Source organism: Papio anubis, chromosome 13 (genome assembly GCF_008728515.1).
Source record: "Papio anubis isolate 15944 chromosome 13, Panubis1.0, whole genome shotgun sequence".
NCBI lineage: Eukaryota > Metazoa > Chordata > Mammalia > Primates > Cercopithecidae > Papio > Papio anubis.
The window spans coordinates 67,826,814-67,846,862 of record NC_044988.1 but is presented as its reverse complement, the minus strand read 5'-3'; the positions used below and the strand labels follow the sequence as shown (position 1 = coordinate 67,846,862).

Sequence of the window (20,049 nt, the reverse complement as noted above, 5' to 3'; positions counted from 1 at the left end):
GCATTTTAGGCCACTGCATCGCAGAGCAGAGGATGCAACTTTACATAAACAACATGCAAATGCTTGGTGTTGCCTCAGATAATAAAAATAACAGCAAGCACTCATCTAGAACTTATAATGAGCCAAGCCTTTTTAAGTACAGCTATTTACATAATCTAACTCCAACCTCGTAATCCTAAGAGATGTAAGTATTGTTATCCCTGTTGTGCAGAAACTGAGGCATGGAGTTAAGTGACTTGCCCAGGATCACACAGAGAGCAAGCAGTAGATCAGGATTTGACCCAGGCTCTTCACTACCTCTCTACGATTTCACCTCTGGTTAAACAAGAGGTCCAACTCATTTTCTTATCCTTTTAAAAAAAAATAACAGCTTTTCTGAAATCTTAATATAATTCACCTAACACACAATTAATTCATCCATTTAAAATGTATAATCTAAGTGTTTTTGATATATTCACAGAGTTGTGCAGCCATCACCACAGTCTGTTTAGGAACATTTTAATCACCCCAGAAAGAAACCCTGGAACCATTAGCAGTCACTCCCCATTTTCCTCCAATACACCCAGCCCCTGGCAACAGCCAATCTGCTTTCTGTCTCTTTGGATTAACCTATTCTGGACGTTTCCTGTAAGTGGAATTATACAATGTATAGTCCTTTGTGACAGCCTCTTTCACTCAGCATGATGTTTTCAAGGTTCACTTCCGAATCTCTGCCCAGGCAGGTCCCACAGCTGCAGTGCTCCTTCTCCTGGTCAGGGAGCTCTCCCCTCTACTGCTGTCCCATGGCCTCCCTACGCACGTTCCTGAGCCCTGGCTTCCCCGTCTAAGCTATGTCCCCTGTTTAAGGTACGTCAGGCTTTGGAAGCAGGCGCACTTGGTGTGAATCCAGATCATTACATATTGTGTGCTCCTTGGCTCCCTTTGCCTCTCTGAGTCTCAGTTTCTTCATTTGTGAAATGGGCAGGAACCAGTCTCTGCTTCTTGAGGTGCTCTGAGGAGGAAAGGAGAGAGTTGCCTAAATGCGTTCCCTCCAGACTGTGACTGGCCTGTCGGGGCAGGAGAATAGGGATTTAATTCATTTTAGGTCTGTCTTAAAGATGGAGGGAAACCTCTGACATCATAGCTGTGTGTGAGTCCTTGGTGAAGAGTGATCCTAACCACACTACCTCTGTGTAGAGCCTTCCAGTTTGTAGGCAGCAGTCACCCTGTTGTCTCATTTGACACTCTCAGCAGCCTGGTGAGGGGTATCACAGCCCCTCACAGAGAAGAGGCTCGGGGTCTTTTCTAAGACCCCCTAGGAGGAAGCAGCAGAGGCAGTTTCTTCCCAAGTCCTCATTCTCTCTGCCCAAGGTCTCCTGACACAGCTCTCAGGGCAGCAGGCTGTCTTCTCTCAGGGGCCTGGGCCACGCTGGGTCTGAGGACAGGGAACAGTTTCCACAGAAAGGCAGTGTGGATGGTGGTGTCTCCTGGATGGTCCTGAGCCCTGAGCCGGGCATCAGTGACCAGGAGCTTCCTTCCCTGGGCGGGTGAGTGGAGGTAAATGTGGGGGTAGGGCAGGGGTGGAGCAGCCTGGAGGGAGCACAAGTGTGCCTTTAGGTGAGCATGCTGTGTGGCAACTGGGGCATGGGCTAGGTTGTAGCCCCCTCTGTGGGACCCTCTGCTGAGGCCTTGACACGTCGTCCAGCAGTATGTACGGGCTCTGGTTCCAGGTTCCCAGACGGTAGCCTGGCTGGGCTTGGGCAGTGCTTCCTGGGTGCAGGTGGCCAGCAAAGCCTCTGGAGGCTGGGAGGAAGGCTTACTGGCAGTTATGCCAGGGCAGGTGATGGAGGAGAGGCTCTGCACTACAGAAAGCCCTGTGGAGCAACAGGCCGATCCCTCCTCTCCACAAATACACAAAGGGAAACTGAGGTCCAGAGAGAGAAAAGTCCTTGCTCAAGGTCCCACAGTAAATTGATGCAAGCTGCCTCCCTGTCTGCCCCTGGCTGGGGGTTCCTACCTGGCCCACCACTGATTCTCAGTGCATTTGCCAGCGGCTGGCCTCAGCGTTCTGCAGCTCCCAGCTTCCTCTGTATTCTGTGCAGGCCAAGTTCCCTAGGTGGGTCCACAGAGACCATCGCAAACCAAGAGGTCAAGGTGTCTGCTCGGCCTGCAGCTTGCTTCCTTGGCTGCTACCAGCAGCTCCTTGCTGCCTCCTCTTCCTTTCTCTTCCTGAGAGTCTCTCTTCCTCCCTACCCTGCCTCCTACCCTAAGTCTCTCTGTCTTTGTTACAACCACCCGCCCACCTTTTGTTTAACATCTCATTTCTTTTCTACTAGAAGACGGTATTTGAACAATTAGGATAATTGAAGTTTTTCTCTCCCACAGTTCTGGCCAAAATATATCCACCTCTCATGGAATGGGGGTGAGACACCAGCATCCCAATGGGGGCCAGGTTCTCTAGGCAGGTCCACAGGAACCATTGAGGCTGTGAGGTCATGGTGTCTGCGTGGCCTGCAGCCTTGTGCTGAGACTTGTAGGCCCTGGCCCTATCTGCTGCTTGCCATCCTGCGCACGCTGCCTGTGAGTCAAAGGGGAGGCCAGATCTTCATGCAGCTCACATTGCGCACCCCTCAGGACCTGGTCCAGCCCCTCCACAGCGCCCAGGACCACTGCCATTGACCTCCCCTGCTCGCCCGCCTTATTGTCCTTGGCTCTCCAGCCAAATCGAGAGGCTCAAACATCTCTGCACCTGCCAGGTGACCTCACAGGAGAGACGGAGGGCTTGGGCTCTGCAGTTTGACTGTGCCTTTAAATCCCAGCTCAGCCACTTGCCCCCTGTGAGACCTGGGAAGTTACAGAGCTGCCCTGTGCCTCAGGTTCCCCATCTGAAAAATGGATATGATGAAGACTGTGGTAGACAGAAAAATGGCCCCCAGAGATATCCATGTTCTCATGGCAGAACATGTGGCTATCTTACTTTCTACATAGGACAGATGGGATTAAGTTAAGGATCTAGAGAGGGGAGATTATCCTGGATTATCCAGGTGGGTCTGAAGTAACACAAGGATCTTAGAAGGGAGGCAGGTGGGTCAGAGGCAGAGAAGGAGCTGTGACAACAGAAGACGGGTCAAAGAGAGATTAGAAAATGCTGCACTGCTGGCTTTGAAAATGGAGGAAGGGGCCATGAGCCAAGGATTACAGGTGGCCTCCAGAAGGTAGGAAAGGCAAGAGAATGAGTTCTCTCCTAGTGGCTCCAGAAGCAATGCAGCCCTGCTGACAACTGGATTTTAGCCCAGTGAGATCCATTTTGGATTCTGGCCTCCAAAATTGTGAGACAATTAGGCGTTTTTGTATGTTTTTTTAAAAAGAGTTAATTTTATTTATTTATTTTTGAGACAGGGTCTTACTCTGTTGCACAGGCTGGAGTGCAGTGGCACAACCTCAGCTCACTGTAACCTCTGCCTCCCAAGCTCAAGTGATCCTCCGACCTCAGCCTCCCAAGTAGTTGGGATTACAGGCGTGGGCCATCACCCCCAGCTAATTTTTGTATTTTTTGTAGAGACATGGTTTTACCATGTTGCCCAGACTGGTCTTGAACTCCTGCATTCAAGCTATCAAACTGCCTCGGCCTCCCAAAGTGCTGGGATTACAGGCATGAGCCACCGCACCCCACCTAAAGATTTTATTTTAAAAATAAATGTTTAGAGCAGTTTTATGTTCACAACAAAAATGAGAGGAAAGTAGAGAGATTTCCCACATACTCTCTGCCTCCCACACATGCACAGCCTCCCCCATGATCAACATCCCCACCAGAGTGGTCCATTTGTTCCAGTCAATGAACCAACACTGACATAGCGTCATCACCCAGAGTCCATGGTGTTGTACATTCTGTGGGTTTGGACAAATACGTAATGATACGTAGCCACCATTGCAGAGTGTCTCCATTGCCCTAAGACTCTTCTGTGTTTGTCTCTGTGTCATTGAAGCCACTAAGTTTGCAGTGATTTGTCTCAGCCGCCATAGGAAATTAATACAAGTACCTACCTCACCACTGTGAAAAGTAAAAGAGATGACATCAAAGAGTACCACCCCAGGGCAGGCCACAGGGGGCTGGGGGCCACTGCAAGGACTTTGGCTTTGACTCCAAGTGAGACAGGGCACCGCAGGAAGGTTTTGAGCTGAGGAGTGCTATGGTCTGACATACAGTCTGACTCTGAGCATCCTGAGGACAAGTGTGGGTCTTAATCCCTCTTGCTTCTCTTGCAACTTGCCTAGACTGCAGTACGTAGCTAGCTGAACAAACATTTATTGCTTTCCTTCTTTTCTATCATTACTGAGGGTTTTGGTTTGGTAGTTATAAAATATGGGAGTTAGCACTTTGGGAGGCCGAGACAGGAGGATCACTTCAGTCCAGGAGTTCGAGACCAGCCTGGGCAACATGGTGAAGCCCTATCTCTACAAAAAAATACAAAAATTAGCCAGGTGTAGCAGTGTGCACCTATAGTCCCAGCTAATCAGGAGGCTGAGGTGGAAGGATCCATTTAACCTGGGAGGTTGAGACTAAATGAACTGTGATGACACCACTGCACTCCATCCTGGGTGACAGGGCAAGACCCTGTCTCAAAAAAACAAAGCACAACACCAAAAACATAAGTAAAATGTATGTGAGTTGCAGAAGGGATGAAGGAAGAGTCACCAGGTTCTTAAGTAGAAGATGCTCTGATAATTATAATATTTGGGTCATTAAAAGAATGCATTTTTAGTTGGGATGCCTAAAGACTATTTTTTTTTTTTTTTGGTGGCAAGACACATTTTTTGGTCTTAAAATCCTATAGTTATTTTGTATTTTGATTTAAAAATTGTACATTTTTCATGCAAGCCCATAAAGAATTGATCTTCAGATTCTCGATGTGACTGATGTGTTGTATAGATACACTTCCATTCCTTCTGCTTCAGGCTTTCAGCACCGGATATCTGTAGGCACATTATTACAGGGAAGCATTGCTTTTTGCCCAGTACAATATGCCTTCCCTTTGAGGAAATGAAAATCATGACAAATAAAAAGCCATTTTTCAAAATGACTTTGATTCGTGTAGTTTATGATTCTGAAATGAGGCCTGGGAGAAGGGACCTTAATTTTGTGTGCTAATTATTTGGCTCCTGTTGGAAAGGAGCATGTCTTTCCTGAAGGAGCCCTTAGTAGGCCCACAGAGTCTGCAGAATGCTTTGCAGTTCACAGCATGCCTTTCTGTTTTGTGCTCTGTGAACACTAGCTGCCTGACGAGGTGGAGGAATCGTATTCCATCCGTGGTAGGGGACAGGGGCTCTGAGAAGCACAGTCACAAAGTCTGGAATAAGACAGGATGTGTGTTCTCAAGGCAAGAATGGATGGAGAACCACATGATGTGGATGCCATGGATACAGAAAAAGAACTTGGAACTGGAGGGTGGGATGGCAGCGGTGCCCCTGCTTCACTCCGCAAGTCCTGGTTCCTTCTGTAACCAGCTGTAACCTCAGCCAAACTGTTCAACCTCTTTGAGCCTCGAGTCCCCTCTCTAAGGTGGGGATAATTGTCCCCACATGGCCCACTTCCCTGGACTGCCATGCATTCAACAGGAGATAATGGAGAAAGTGCTTCATAAATTGTGAAGGGCTCTTTATAAGCCAAGGGTAATTGCTGTGCAGATAAGAGCTTTGACTGTAGAGTCTATAATTCCTGCAACATTAATAACAATAATAGCTTTTTTTTCCCCCACTGAGCCATTACTGTGCCTGCCGTTGTGCCTAGTGTTTCACATGTTTAATTCTCATGATGGCTTTATAAGGTAGGCACAAGTACTAGTGCACCCATTTTGTAGATGAGGAAACTGAGACTCAGAGGTGGAAGGTAGTTTGCTGAGGGCCACACAGCGAGTGGGATTCAAACTGGGCTCTGTGTGACTTCAAAGGCCTCTGAGCCTCAACTCCCTCCACTGGAGCAATAATGAGTGCTGAGACAGGCCAGTGCAAGCCATCAATTACAGATAATGAAAACATCTGCAGAAAGGAAGCATGACGCTCAAGATTACCCGGACCTGATGCCTCAGAGAAGATTCAAAACCTAATTCCCAGAGTTCCTTCTTACCTCTTCTGCTACCAAGTTATCAGCTATTCTTTTGTCCCCTGCTTGCTTTGGAGGAATACCATTTAAAAAATCAAGGATGGGTTGGCAAAGAGACATTGATAACCAAATGTAATGGGTAAATTTCTTTTTAAATCTAGAATTTAAAACAACCCATAAATACATTTTTGGAACAACTGGGAAATTTATTGATTTTATTTTAAATAAGATTATTTAAAAATATTCCTTTATTAAGGTAGAGAGTAGTAATGTATGTAGGAGACAGTCCTTAACCTTAGGTGATACATCCCTGATATTAGAGGTAAGGTGGTCTTATGTTTGCAAACTGCACCCAAATAATTCAGGGGAAAAGACAGAGAGAGAGAAAGAAAGAGAGAAAATATTAGTGATTGGTGAAAAGACAACAGGTATATGAGTATTAATTGTTCTATCCCTTCAGCTTTACTATAGATTTGAAAAAATAAAATGTAGCAGTAGACAGAAAATAAATCAAGGGGTTCAGGAGAATTGGCATTTGCTGACTGCCTCCTGTGGGCCAGGCTCTGGGCCAGACATCCACATGTACTATCTCACTGGTTTCTCACAGCCTCTCTATAAGATAGGTGTTAAGTCCATTTTGCAAATGATCCAACAAAGCACAGAGAGGGTAAGTGACCTGCACAAGGTCACACAGCAGGTAAGTGGTGAGCTGGGGTTCATATGCAGGTGTACGTGAAACTTGGGAAGCTTCCAGCTAGACCACAAATGAACCCTCCTTTCTCACCCACACTGCAACCCTTCCTCGCCTGGCTTTTTCATGATGGAGGTGCACACAGAAATTACTTTTTATATCCCAGTGGAAACCCTAAAGGCTCAGTGAAAAACATTATACACTATTAATCAGGGCCCGCAATCAGAAGCAAGAAAAGCAAGGAACTCCAAGTATCAAAAGCTTCATTCGCTGACCAGAGTCCCCACAGGAAGGAGAGTTCTGGAAAAATAAATGTTGACATTTGACACCACAGGAGCACCAATTTAAAAAGGTACTTGAAACCAAAATTGACTTCACAAAAATCAATATTGAAAAATCAGACTTGGATTCCGATGAAATATCAGTCTCTTGATGTTTATTGACTTGGGTAAATGTTGGCATTTTACAGCCCAGAATTAAAATAATAGAATTTTAGAGCTAGACAAGACCTCTGAGATCATCCTGTTACCTGCAAATCTCTCTTTCTGGGTTGTGCTTAATGATCTTGTTTTTATTATGTTTAATTATCCCTTCTTAAACTATGTTTAATTTTATAAATCTCCCTCAAATCTTGGTTCCAAGGGCACAAGGCCTAATACATTTTTTCTGGGGCGGGGGGGTTAAAATTTTATTTTGTGCTTATATTTGCCTGCCTTCTTACAGGTTTCTTCTATTACCTTCTTTTGGGTTTGTCTATTTTTATTATTTCTGTTTACCTTCTGCTAGGGAGTTATAGTGTTTCTGTTCTTTTAATATTTACCCTCAAAATTGAAACATACATAATTTCTAAAATTTTAAACTTAATATATTTATGCTCATTACAGGCAGTATAAAGATCTTAGAACACTTAACTTCACTTTTCCCCACCAACATATGTTCTTATTGAATGTTTTCTCTTTTATAAATATTTTTTAAAAGAAAAATCAGGCCAGGCTTAAACTAAAGCTGTCAGTTTATAGAAGAGATCATTGGCAAGAAGGGGAGTGACATGCCTGAGGTTACAGAATTGGGACCAGAAGCCCCAGACAGTCACACTGTGCCTCACTTTCTCCCCTGGGCCTGTCTCTTCTGGAGTGTTTCTGTCATGATCACATCAAGGAGTCAGGAGCACTTCGCAAAGGCTGGTTCACCAGGGCTGCTGGAGAGGTGGGAACCATGTTAAGCAGATGTCAACTGGAGAGAGAGGAGCAACAGAGACAGACAGAGACACACAGAGAGAAGCACTCACAGAGATAGAGAGGCAGACAGAAACAGAGAAAGAGAGACAGGGAGAAGCACACCCAGTGACAGAGGGACAGAGAGAGAGAGAAATAGAAATATTCAGAGAAAGAGACAGAAAGAGTCAGAGAGAGAAAGAGAAAGATGGAGCAATTTTTTTTCCTTTGCATGGAGGCATCTTTTGTCATTGTTGCAGGGTAAGATGCAGAACATGTCATTAAATTAGCGATACTATTGTTTCATCCTAACGTGCTTTCATCTGCCTAATTAAATACCGCGCACAAACCCCCAACTATTGTGATCGAACAATCCCCACAAAGTCGAGATTACAGAAAGGGCACAAGACTAGTAATTATGCCAAGTGTCGTTCCCCTTCCGAGGGCGCCTGTGATTAAGCTGTTTAGAGGGATCTTGTGGAATAAAGGTGGATGCCCTTCATGAAGTCTGAGACCAGAGAACTGGAGCTGCAGGATTGGTTAGCACTGAGCCTGACGGCCATGAGGACACAGGCCTCTGACATGGGTAAAATCACGTTTCTTAATGATGGCAAGAATAAGAACCACAGCAACTCTTTTTAGCACTTTCTATAGACCAGGCACTGGGCTAAGCTTTTTCTGTACCAATTTTTCAGTCCTCACAGATAACCCAATTGGATAGATGTCATCCCATTTCAATAGGTGAGGAAACGGAGGCTCGGACTGGTAAGGGGACTTGCTCTAGGTCACACAGACTGCAGGTAGTGGGGCCATCACTGGTTGCAGATCTGTCTGGCTGTACGTCCACTCTGGCCATGATTCTTCCATCACTGCCTGTGACCTTGTTCTGACTCCACAGTGAGCCTGTCCCTGCTGTGACTTCAGTGTTGGGTTTCCTGAAGCTTTTTTTGTGTGTGTATGAACAAATGGCCTGGGTCTCCTGCATTCACTAGAGGAGAGGTTAGGATTCTCAGGATCGTGACTCAAGAGGATCTAATCAGAGAATCAAGGCCAAGGAAATCCCTTTAGGGATCCAAGTTCTCTGACTGTGCCGGAGGTCCCATCTCCCTTGTCATTCCTTCTGCTGAATCTTGGTATTTTTGTGTGGTCCACAGCAATGTCTCTAATGCATATGCTTTCATTATGATTCCAACAAGTACAAAAATGTGACTATGAAAATAAAATCAGAAACCTTAGAGGTCCTTGGGGCTCCCAGTCATTCAGTGTCCCTGCTCTCCCAGGCTGCATTTGCATCTCCTTGTCTAGACATCCTCAGCTCCTTTTAGGATTCCCTCCCTTAATTTCTCAAGTTGCCTTTCCTTTCTCTGGGCCCCATTTCCCCACATCTCCAGACCCTCACCTTCGGGGAGCAACTGCGTCTGGCTTTCCTTGGTACCCTTGAGCACCCAACCCAGAGCCGGCACCCAGTGCATGTTTGGTTTGTGGCATAGTTTAGCATTCATTCACACACACACATCTGACAGAAACTTGTGATCGTCCATCATAAAGAGAATTTATCATGGTGGATTGGGAAGTTATTTAAGTGCAATGCAGCAGGCACCTAGGAAAATTCTAGGTCTCATTTACACCTTCAGAATGTGAATGGAGGAGAGTGGTTAGAACTGACGTGCAGTTACCTGGAGAAGCCTGGAATGTAGATATTTAAAGTCAAACACACCGTCAAAGGGATTGTGATTCATGGTTCTGCATTTTGAGGGCAGAGAAATTAGCAAATGCCTAAATCAGAAACTTTAATTTTAAAATGTGGCAAATATATTCATACATCAATACCTCACTTATCCAGAGAACACAGATCCAGTCACTTCATCTGTCCAGAACCCAGCTGACTGTGCAGGTCTCTAAACTGCCGAAGTAGAAGACTTTTCTTTTTTTCTTTTTCTTTCTTTCTTTCTTTCTTTTTTTTTTTTTTTTTTTTTTTTTTGAGACGGAGCGGAGTCTCCGTAGCTCAGACTGGAGTGCAGTGGCACAATCTTGGCTTACTGCCACCTCTGCCTCCTGGGTTCAAGCAATTCTCCTGCCTCAGCCTCCCGAGTAGCAGGGATTACAGGCATGCATCACCATGCCCCGCTAATTTTTGTATTTTTAGTAAAGAAGGGGTTTCACCGTGTTGGCCAGTCTGGTATTGAACTCCTGACCTCAAATGATCTGCCTACCTTGGCCTCCCAAAGTGTTGGGATTATAGGCGTGAGGCACCGCATCTGGCCAGCTTTTCTTAAGGCTCATTTGGTTTGTCTGGGAGCTCTGCTTCCGTCTTCTCTCAGTTCCTAGCTGAACTTGTGTTGTGCACTTCTCTTACCAGTTGTATTATCTTTGGTTTCCAGACTACAGCAAGTCAGCCAATTAGGAATGAGTGTAGGGTTGATGGAGACAGCTGATGTAGGGTTGATAGCCAGTGGCAAGAAATGGCAGCGTACTGCCTGACCCGGAGGGTGAGAAAGGGAAGAAATGTCAAAGACCCTGAGGATTTGAAAAGCATGTTGGGAAATTAGGATGGAGGGCAGTGTAACACCCCATACCCTGAATCTTCCCCAGGGGGCCACATATGTTCCTGGCAGGTCCATGGCTTGAAATTCATAACCATTGGTTGGATTTGGTAAGTCACTTAACCTCTCTGAATCTCAGTTTCCTTATCTATAAGATGGAAATAGTAATTTATCAGCTTTCTATGTGTCAGACACTGTTCTTAGTTCTTTACATGTATGAATTTAATTCTCACAATTTACCATGAAGGAACCACTAGTTATTAGCACTAAGCAGCTGAGGCACAAACAGATGCAAACTTGCACAAGCTCACCTAGTTCATAGATGAAAGAACCGGGATTGAGAGGCAGGAAGTCAGGCTCTGGAGTCACATTCCGGACCGTGGCTTTTGTTCTGGGGGCAATGCCCCTCCCTCCAACACAGAGCTGTTTAGAGGGTGAAATTAAATATGTATCAAGGAGTCCAGCACAGTTCCGGGCACACACTGAGTGGCCTGGAAGAAAGGATCTGGGCTATGTACAGCACCATGTGTTTTTCGAGAGCAGGGAGTTGACACTGATTATTCCTGGAGGGTGAGATTGGAGGCAAGGGAAGTGGGGAGCAACTTGGCGCCTCTCGCTTCATCCATGACTGTATTGTTGGACTCTTCTACAAGTACATGTTACCTTAGCAATTTCAAAACGTACTGGGGATGGGGAGGAGAAAGAATTTTGAACAGTAAGGTCATGTCTGAAACCTGCAGCCATGTATAAATCGCATTTTAAAAATTAGTCTATCAAACACGGCTTAAGTTGGAGCACTTAATGAGATATACTTTATTATGTAGAACTTCACTTCCGTGGAACAGCTGATACCTTTTCACCAGTCCGCTGTTAATGCCACCTGTTACTGTGCCGAGACAGGCTTGTGGTCCTTCCTCATTTCCTCAGTAAATTTCACACCAGGAGGACTCTATGCCTCTGGGGTCTACAGCTGGGCCATCCAGACCATCTGCATTGACCGTGTGCTCTGGTGTGTCCCGCATCCTGCTAGGGGCTGGTGATTCAGGGGTGAGTTGGGTGGCATCCCTGCCTCAGGAGCCTATAAAGTGAGAGAGGCAGAGGTGGCTGCCAGCCCAGGGCTGACCCGAGGTTGTCCCTGGGCAGGGGCATTTCTTCTTATGGAAGGATCCATCAGAGTGGTGTGTCAGCTGAACAGGGGGAGGTGAAGAATTTTGATTGAAAAGGTTGCAGGACAGAGAAGCTGTTCCAGGTTGAGAGAACAACAGGCAGAGGGAAGGTTAATATACCCTGAAAGTCTGTTTCTGGGCAATAGCATCACTGAGACCTGTGTTAAAAAGAGCCAGCTCCTGGATGAATTGAGTTTACAGTCTCCGTTTGAGGTCAAGTTCTATAGGGTTGATCTTCACATATGTCTGTCTCCCTCCCTCCCCCCCCCCCCCCACAAAGCTCCTTTTTATCCTTCTCCATTCCCACTCCCCGCTTCTTCCCTCCACAGAAACAACAGCTATCTAGAAGTTAGTTCTATTTCTCCCATCTCTATTGTTATGTCTTACTGCAGATGTGCATGTCTGTAAACAATCTATAGTATTTTTAAGCTTTATGTAAACATCATACTATATATATAACATTCTATAGCCCATTTTGTTTTACTCATTTTAGTTTGTCTTTTATTTATTTATTTATTTATTTTTTGTTTTTGAGACACCGTTTCGCTCTTGTTGCCCAGGCTGGGGTGCATTGACGTGATCTCAGCTCACTGCAATCACTGCCTCCCAGGGTCAAGCAATTCTCCTGCCTCAGCCTCCCGAGTAGCTGGGATTACAGGCTTGCGCCACTATGCCTGGATAATTTTTGTATTATTAGTAGAGGTGGGGTTTCACCATGTTGCCCAGGCTGGTCTCAAACTTCTGACCTCAGGTGATCCACCTGCCTTGGCCTCCCAAAGTGCTGGGATTAGAGGCGTGAGCCACTGCGCCCGGCCTAGTTTGTCTTTTAGTAGGTGGTTTTAATTGGTTTATATTAATTGTGATTAATGATGTATTTCTACCCTCTTATTTTGAGTGTTCCTTCTGCCACTCCCCCTTTTTCCTCTGCTGATATGGTTATATCCTTAACACTTTAGCATATATCCTAAATTCATTTCTTTTTTTCTACTCAAATCTAATGCTATTCAATATCATTCTCCTCTACTGAATCTGATGAGAATTGTAATCATGCCTCACAACCCACTAATACCTGTTTTATCATTGTTTCCTAGAATTTTGGTTCCGAAAATTTTAGTTGTTATTATTTTCGTGTTATCGTTAGTAGCTCATTAACTTCGCCAACACATTTTCCTAATGCTTTTGCTCGCCACTGTTTTTTGTGCCCCATTCCTTCTTCTGGGTTCCCTTTTCTTCTGGCTGAGTTCATTCTCAAGTTAGACTCAGTGCATATGGTGAGTGCCAAGGATGGTCAACACTCTTAATATTTGGGTGTCTTAAAAGGTCTCCGTTTTCCTCTCACTTTTGAATACTGCTTTAGCAGAGTTCAGAATTCCAGGCATGCAGTTATTTCCCTTCAGAATTTGTCTTTTGGGCCTCTTGTTGCTGAAGAGATGTCTGCTGTCCATCCAGTTATTGACTCCTTAGAAACTGTCTTTTTCCGGTAACTCTTGAGGCCTATGCCTGGAACAGGCTTCCTCTCACTTTTATCATATTCTTTTGGCCACATCAAGTCACAAGGCCAGCCCAGATTCAAAAGGTGGGAAAGTAGACTCTACCCACCTCCAGCTTTTTTTTTACCCCCTGAGACAGGGTCTTTCTCCGTCACCGAGGCTGGAGTGCAGTGGTACAATCATGGCTCACTGTAACCTCAATCTACTGGGCTCAAGCAATTCTTGTGCCTCAGCCTCCTGATGAGCTGGGACTACAGGTGTGTACCACCATGCCTGGCTAATTTTTTAAACTGTTTATAGAGATTGGGTCTCATCATGTTGCCCAGGCTGGTCTCAAACTTATGGCTTCAAGCAATCCTCCCACCTTGGCCTCCCAAGGTGTTGGAATTATAGGCATAAACTGGTCGTGGGTGCAAACTCGACTTTTGATGGTAGGAGATTCGAAGTCATTCCAAAGGCCACGGGTATAGGAAGGGGTGAGTAACTGGCCATATTTGCATTCCATCTGTCACTGTTTTCCACCTTGTCCTGCCATCCAGAGCGTGCAGCTTCCTGTGGGCTGAGGCAGCAGGTAGCAGTTGGTAGAACTTCATCCCAGCTTTCCTCTAGGGCAGAGGAAGCCCTTCTCTACTGGCTCTGCTCCAACCCTTTGCTTCATATAGTGAGCTTGACTCTAGTTCTCTTTTGCATTGATTGTGGCTCTGGCCCCCGCCTTTACTTGGGGGTGCTATGAGTCTCTGTTACCCCAGAGAATTGTCAATGCCAGGCACTTCTCTCTGTATTGCACTCAGAGCCCATCAAGCCTGCAGCCTCATCTCCACTCACCATGTTGTGGTTTTTTCTTTCCCCCCTTGAGAATTTTATTTTTGAGTAATGCTATGTCTTCAAATTTTCTATTTTTGTATTTCAGCTATCATTGCTGTGTGTTTGTTACAGCAAGGAGGAGGAGACCTCAAAATGTGAATTTAATTTGCGATACCACCTTGGCTGGGATTCTTTTGTTTACTTTCTTCATAAAACAGTGCTTGTCACATTCTCCAGGAAACAGATGAGGCTGTGACAGCACATTAGAATGTATATAACTGTGATAGTGAGAACAAAAGCGCAGACTCTCTGGGTTAGAGGGGGCCCTCTAGTGCTTGAATCCCTCCTAAGTCTTTCACACAGGTGGGCATCTAACACCTGGACAGCTCCAGAACTGGCTGACCGGCCACCTTTCTGTTGCATCCAAGCATAGGCCTGGCTTTGAAAAAAATGTCATTATTCTCCATCTGGTGCCTGCCTCCCTGTAGTTTTCTGCCCCAGCCCCCGTATCCTAGTTCTGGTCCTTTCCTCTGGAACCAAACACACCGCATCTGTGCTTTCTGCCGCTGAGAGCCCATCAGAGCTGTGCAGGCCACGCTGGGCCTGAGGGGGCCCTTCTACTGGCTGAACAGCTACAGGCTCTGCAGCCAAAACTCATGGGATATAATTGGCTGTCCGCTCTCCAGACTGGCTGACTTTAGGGACACTCTGCAGGTGGTCCCTTCTCTCTTCCTGGGCAGGGCCCAGATAGAGCCTCGAAGATGGGTTTGGATAGACCAGCCAGGAACTGAGCAGGCCTGTTCTCCACCTCCTGGATTCTGGAATGAATCATTCTCCTGGTGTAGCCTCCAGCTATGTTGTGAGATGAACTCACATGGCTCCTCGGTCAATTGCCATTCATTCATTCACTCCTTGGGTGCACCAGGGAAGCAGTGCTGAACAAGGCTGCCATAGAACATGGGGTCTAGTGAGGCAGACAGATGTAGTGTGACCACAGCCACGAGGGCAAGGTACATGGTGGTGGGAGTGTGCGTGACTGGGGAACCTACCCAGAATTGGGGAGGCTTTTCTAAGAAAGTGGTGTGTGCTCTGAAGAGCACTTTCTCATTTTCTTAACATTTCCAAATCCAGATTGTCAAGAGAGAAAAATCTCTGCCTTGCCAGCTCATTTTTCCGGGGCCTGCAAGGTTACAGGTCAGCAGCTAGCCTATGGCTTGGGTTTACATACCTTGTCCAATTAGCTATGCCTGGGATATATGAATCTTCCAATTTCATTCATTCATTCATTCATTCATTCATTCATTCATTCATTCTTTCCTCGGGTGCACTTGGGATGTGATGAAGGAATCCATAGCAGTTTTCGTTGTTGGAGAAGCTCAAGTAGGAAATACATAGGGCAGGAATGGGATGGGGTGACAGTAAGTGTGGTGGCTCCATGGCTGAAGGAGACATGGCAACTACAAGGGACTGTGACTGAAGCCTAAGACACCAGGGTGACCTAGGGACAAGGTAGGCAGTGGAAGTGGCGGTGGCCATGCCACGCAGGGCCTTACAGGGCGGGAGGCAGGGTAGCCGCATTGATCTTTATCCCAGTCTTTATCTCAGGCTGGTATTGGGGGCTGAGGAGCCCATTGTTGGGTGGAAGTAGCCCAGTTGGGAGAGGACAGGATGGTAGTTCTGTAGGCAGCAGGGAGGAATGACCTCCCTGGACAGAGGGAGACTTGAGAAAGCAGTGGAAGGTGGGGAGAGTGATGTCAAGGAGGCACCTTGTTTTTGTTGTTGTTGTTGTTTATTTGTTTTTGAGACAGAGTCTCATTCTTTCACCCAGGCTAGAGTGCAATGGTGCAATCTCTGCTCACTGCAACCTTTGCCTCCTGGGCTCAAGCAATTCTCCTGCCTCAGTTTCCAGAGTAACTGGGATTAAGGAGGCACCTTGTCTTTGCTTCCTGTGGCTGCCAGAACAAATTGCCACAAACAGGGTGGCTGAAAAGAGCACACGTTTTTTTCTGTCACAGTCCTGGAGGCCAGAAGTCTGAAATGAAGCCTTGGCCGGGCCGGCTGTCTCTGGAGCCCCTGGGGGAAAACCAGTCCTTCTGTGCCTCTCCCTGCTTTTGGTCACTGTTGGCGTTCCCTGACTCGGGTCTGTGTGGTTCCAATCTCTGCCTCCCTGGTCACATTGTCTCCTGTCTCCTGCCTGTCTAGTCTAAGTCTATTTCTGCCTCACTCACGAGATTTATAGCCTACCTGGATATTACAGGATAAGCTCCTCCTCTCAAAAGCCTTCACTAAATCACGTTTTTGCCATGTAAGGTAATATTCCCTGTTTTACCATATAAGGCAGCATTCACAGTTCCAGGAGTTAGGGCACGGATGCATATTTTTGCAGGCTGCCTCTCAGCCAGGACGGTGCTAAGGACCTGACTATAGAAGTGAGCCCTCACGTAGTGCAGGCTGTGGGCCAGGCTCTGTGTCCTGACTGCTCCAGATGGGTTGACTCATTTTAAACCCCATGAGATAGGCACTATTGTCATCCTCTCTCTATAGGCAGGAAACTGAGGCTCAGAGAGGTTAAATGGGCCCGCTGTCAAGCCACCAAGTGGGAGTTGGGTCCAGGCAGCAGGCTCTGGAGCCCTTGGCAGGCTGCACTGCCTTCCTAGGCCGGGTGGATGGAGGATGGGTGCTGTTCACTGAAATGAGGCATCTGGGAGAGGGGCACAGGGAGGACAGGAGTTTGGTTTGGGGCATGGTGAGCCACAGCCCCTGACATCCACATGCTTCTATGTCCCCTTCATTGCCAAGTGCAGCCTCCGTGTCTGGGTTTCTGACCTTGGCCATGGCCCCTCTGCCCTTTTGGCTTGCGGAAACAGCCTCCCAGTGCTGCTATGGCAAGCCCTCTTCAGAACCACTGGCACCACTGCCCAGCGTCCTGGCCCTGAGCCTGGGTTTGGAGCCCTCAGTGTCTGCACAGACTGATTAGGGTAGCAGACGGGGCATCACAATGACTTTGAGGATATAAGGGCTGTGTCACTGGCACCCAGGGACCCTGGAGCCCAGCTCTGCCCCAGGCCACTCCCAGCAGCCCCACCCTTCTGAGGGGGCCAAAAGCTGGAGGCCCTTAGCACCATCTCCCCTGAACCATGCCCTGCTCACTGCCAAAAACCCACCTTGGAGCCCTGCCCTCAACCAGTCTTGCCACTCATTGCTTAGGGCTTAGGGCTCAGCCCTCCCAGATGGGTTATAGCTGGGAGGGGTTAGGTGCTCTGTTATGTGGAAAAATCACCCAATGAAATGTCAGGAGACCATTCCCACTCCTCCCCGACATTCACTTGAAATATGGGCATGCTTTGGATTTCATAGGTGGAAGGGAAAGGGCATTTGAGGTGCAAGAAACTGGGGGGAGGTGAGGAGCAAAGGCACAGAAGTGGGAAAAGATAAATTCTGCTTGGGAAATGCCAGCTGCAAGATGACTGTGATGTAGGGCACCTGAGGTGGGTGACAGAGGAGCTGGATGGGAGTGGGGGCAGAATTCAGGCTGTCTGAGATGCCAGTCTATAAGCGATGGAGCAATGGTTTTATAAGAAATGATTCTGTGTCAATTGCAGAGATTCTTCACTGATGCATGTTGTTTGTACTTTTTTTTTTTTAACATCACAACATCATTTATTATGTGAATTTTTTACAATACCAACAAAAAATACAGAAATGCAATATATGAATACAGCTAAATGCAGAATGGTGACTTTTTTCTCTTCAAGAGGCTGTGATTCCCATTTCTAGTAAATTAAGAGACTGCATATAGGTAGAAACAGGTTGGTCATTAGCTTCACAATTTTGCCTGGAAATGATCTATACATGCATTTTCCCCCTGCTACTTACCATAAAGTGTAAAAAGGAGTTAAAGTTTCCTTGTTGGCTCCTACCATATGAAAGATGCTATATTCTATTTTAGCAGGGCCAATATATGGACACTATCTAAATTAAATGTTTTTACAAAAATGAAGTAGTAATGAGATTCCGGCTAAAGAGGGCACTAAATGAGAATAATATATATTTAAAGAATCCAAAACAAACAAACAAAAAGAGGGTGTTATAAAAAAGCTCTGGGTGCACTATAAGCATGTAGGGTTTTTTTTTCCATGTGTATTTTTAAACAATGGAAGTGTCAAAACATGGGTCAACTGTGTTATACTAAATTACATTGTATATGCTGCACTGAATGGAACCTTTGTATTATAATTATCATAGAGAAGCATAGTTTGCATCATATTATGGCCTTTTGTCCTCAATGAAAACCTTCCAGAGTCCTTTTATTTTGGAAAATCCTGTAAACAATCAAACCGTCAGAACATGATTGTACAACAGTAAAATGTTCTCTTGCATTCAACTGAAGATAATCTGTTTAATAAAAAAAGAAAAAGAAAAAGTAAGAAAAGTAGAGCTGTTACTAAGTACACAACACCCTATAGACAATTGAAGGCATCTTAATCTCCATCAAGAACAACAACAACAAAACTAATGTTTGTCATGCTGTTAAATCCATCATTCTAGATAAAACGCGCAAATTGGTCAAACGGATCCAACAAACACTGATGTCCAAGCTGGCATATTGGCAGCTAATACGTAACTGGTGGTCAACAGAGAGTTTAAAAGATCTTCCTTTCTTCTTGTTCTTTTCCAAGGTTCTCGAAGAGTTCTGTTGTTCTAAAATACGTTGTTGAGCTTCCCAGTTTGCTTTCTCGTCCTCTGACGACGTTTTTCCTCTAATTCTTTATGCTGTGCTTCCAAATTATTTTTCATTTGCTCACGGTGCCGCTGGAGCTCAACTTCAGAGTTCTTCAATTTTGAACTTTTTCTTTGACCTTCATCTCAAACATCTGCTCCATCTCCAGCTCCATCTTCTTCATTTTAGCTACATGCTCCCTTCTTTCTTCTTCCATTTGTGCCGGAGGGCTCTTAGTCAGCTGCCCTTTTTTCTTGTTGTTATCAATTCCATTATAAGTCACAGCTGCTAGTTTTTTGCTTCTGTAGTTCTCATAGTGGACATTATTAGTAACATCTTTCAAGTCCTGCATGTGTGTTCTTATCAACATATTTCTTAGAATTGTAAAATCACAGTGTTCACCATTTTCAACTTTAGCAATACCCCAAGGATACTGCCTTCCTCTGATTGTTTTGCCATTAACTTCAGTGATAGTATTACTACCTACCACAGCAACAACAGGTAAATGGTCCTTTATCTTTTTAACAAGTTTATTTTCTTCTTTATTATCTGTTTCTAGAAATTCATGTATTTTAATTTTATGTTCTTGGATTTCTTTCATTATCTGTTTTTAAACTGTTAGCATTCCTCTGGTGTGAGTGTGTCTGCTTTGGCAATAAGTGAGATGATACTCTTTCGTGCAAATGCTTCATAAACTCAATATTCAATGGTTTAAGTCCATGTCCTGAAGGAGCAATGAAGTATAAACAACACTGCACCCTGTTATCAGGCATCTGACGTCTATTCACTCGAGATTCTGCATTTAGGTAGTCCTCAAATTTACTATTAATGTAGCTGATTGTAAGGCTGCCAGCAATTACTATTATCACTGCATCTCCAAATCCTGGGGTATCAACTATTGTGAGCAGCAACTGAACACTACTTTCTTTGATTAAAACTTTGGATTGTTCCACCCACTACCATAGCGTGAATTCAAAACCAGATGTCTTAACTGATTTTCTGTATACTTGATTTGGGAGATTGGCAAATCCCACATAGCCTTCAAGGTTCTTCTGTTGAGATACCGAAGCGACATGAGGCTAGTGGCGGTTTGGTTGCCAGTGGAGCTGCAGGCGAGCAGGAAGAAGATGAGCCTTAAGTCTGAACCCCGAGGAATTCATGTGGATCAATCGGACCTCTCATGGTGCTGCTGTTGATGCTTCTCTCCTCAGCAGCAGCGGATCTCGCAGTGTTTGGACTTTTTTTTTTTTTAAAAAAAGGAAAGTGATAATAAGAAAAAGATAATAGGCCGGGCACGGTGGCTCATGCCTGTAATCCCAGCACTTTGGGGGGCCGAACTGGG

At 45.6% G+C, this 20,049-nt stretch overlaps 1 protein-coding gene and 1 pseudogene across 2 annotated transcripts in view; one reads left to right on the top strand and one right to left on the bottom strand.

Annotated features, from left to right (window-relative positions):
• The window catches only part of GABBR2 (gamma-aminobutyric acid type B receptor subunit 2), a 416,448-nt gene that overhangs the window by 80,158 nt on the left and 316,241 nt on the right, over positions 1–20,049 (top strand). The gene's annotated exons all lie outside the window — the stretch shown is intronic.
• LOC116270123 lies at positions 18,510–19,901 on the bottom strand (annotated as a pseudogene).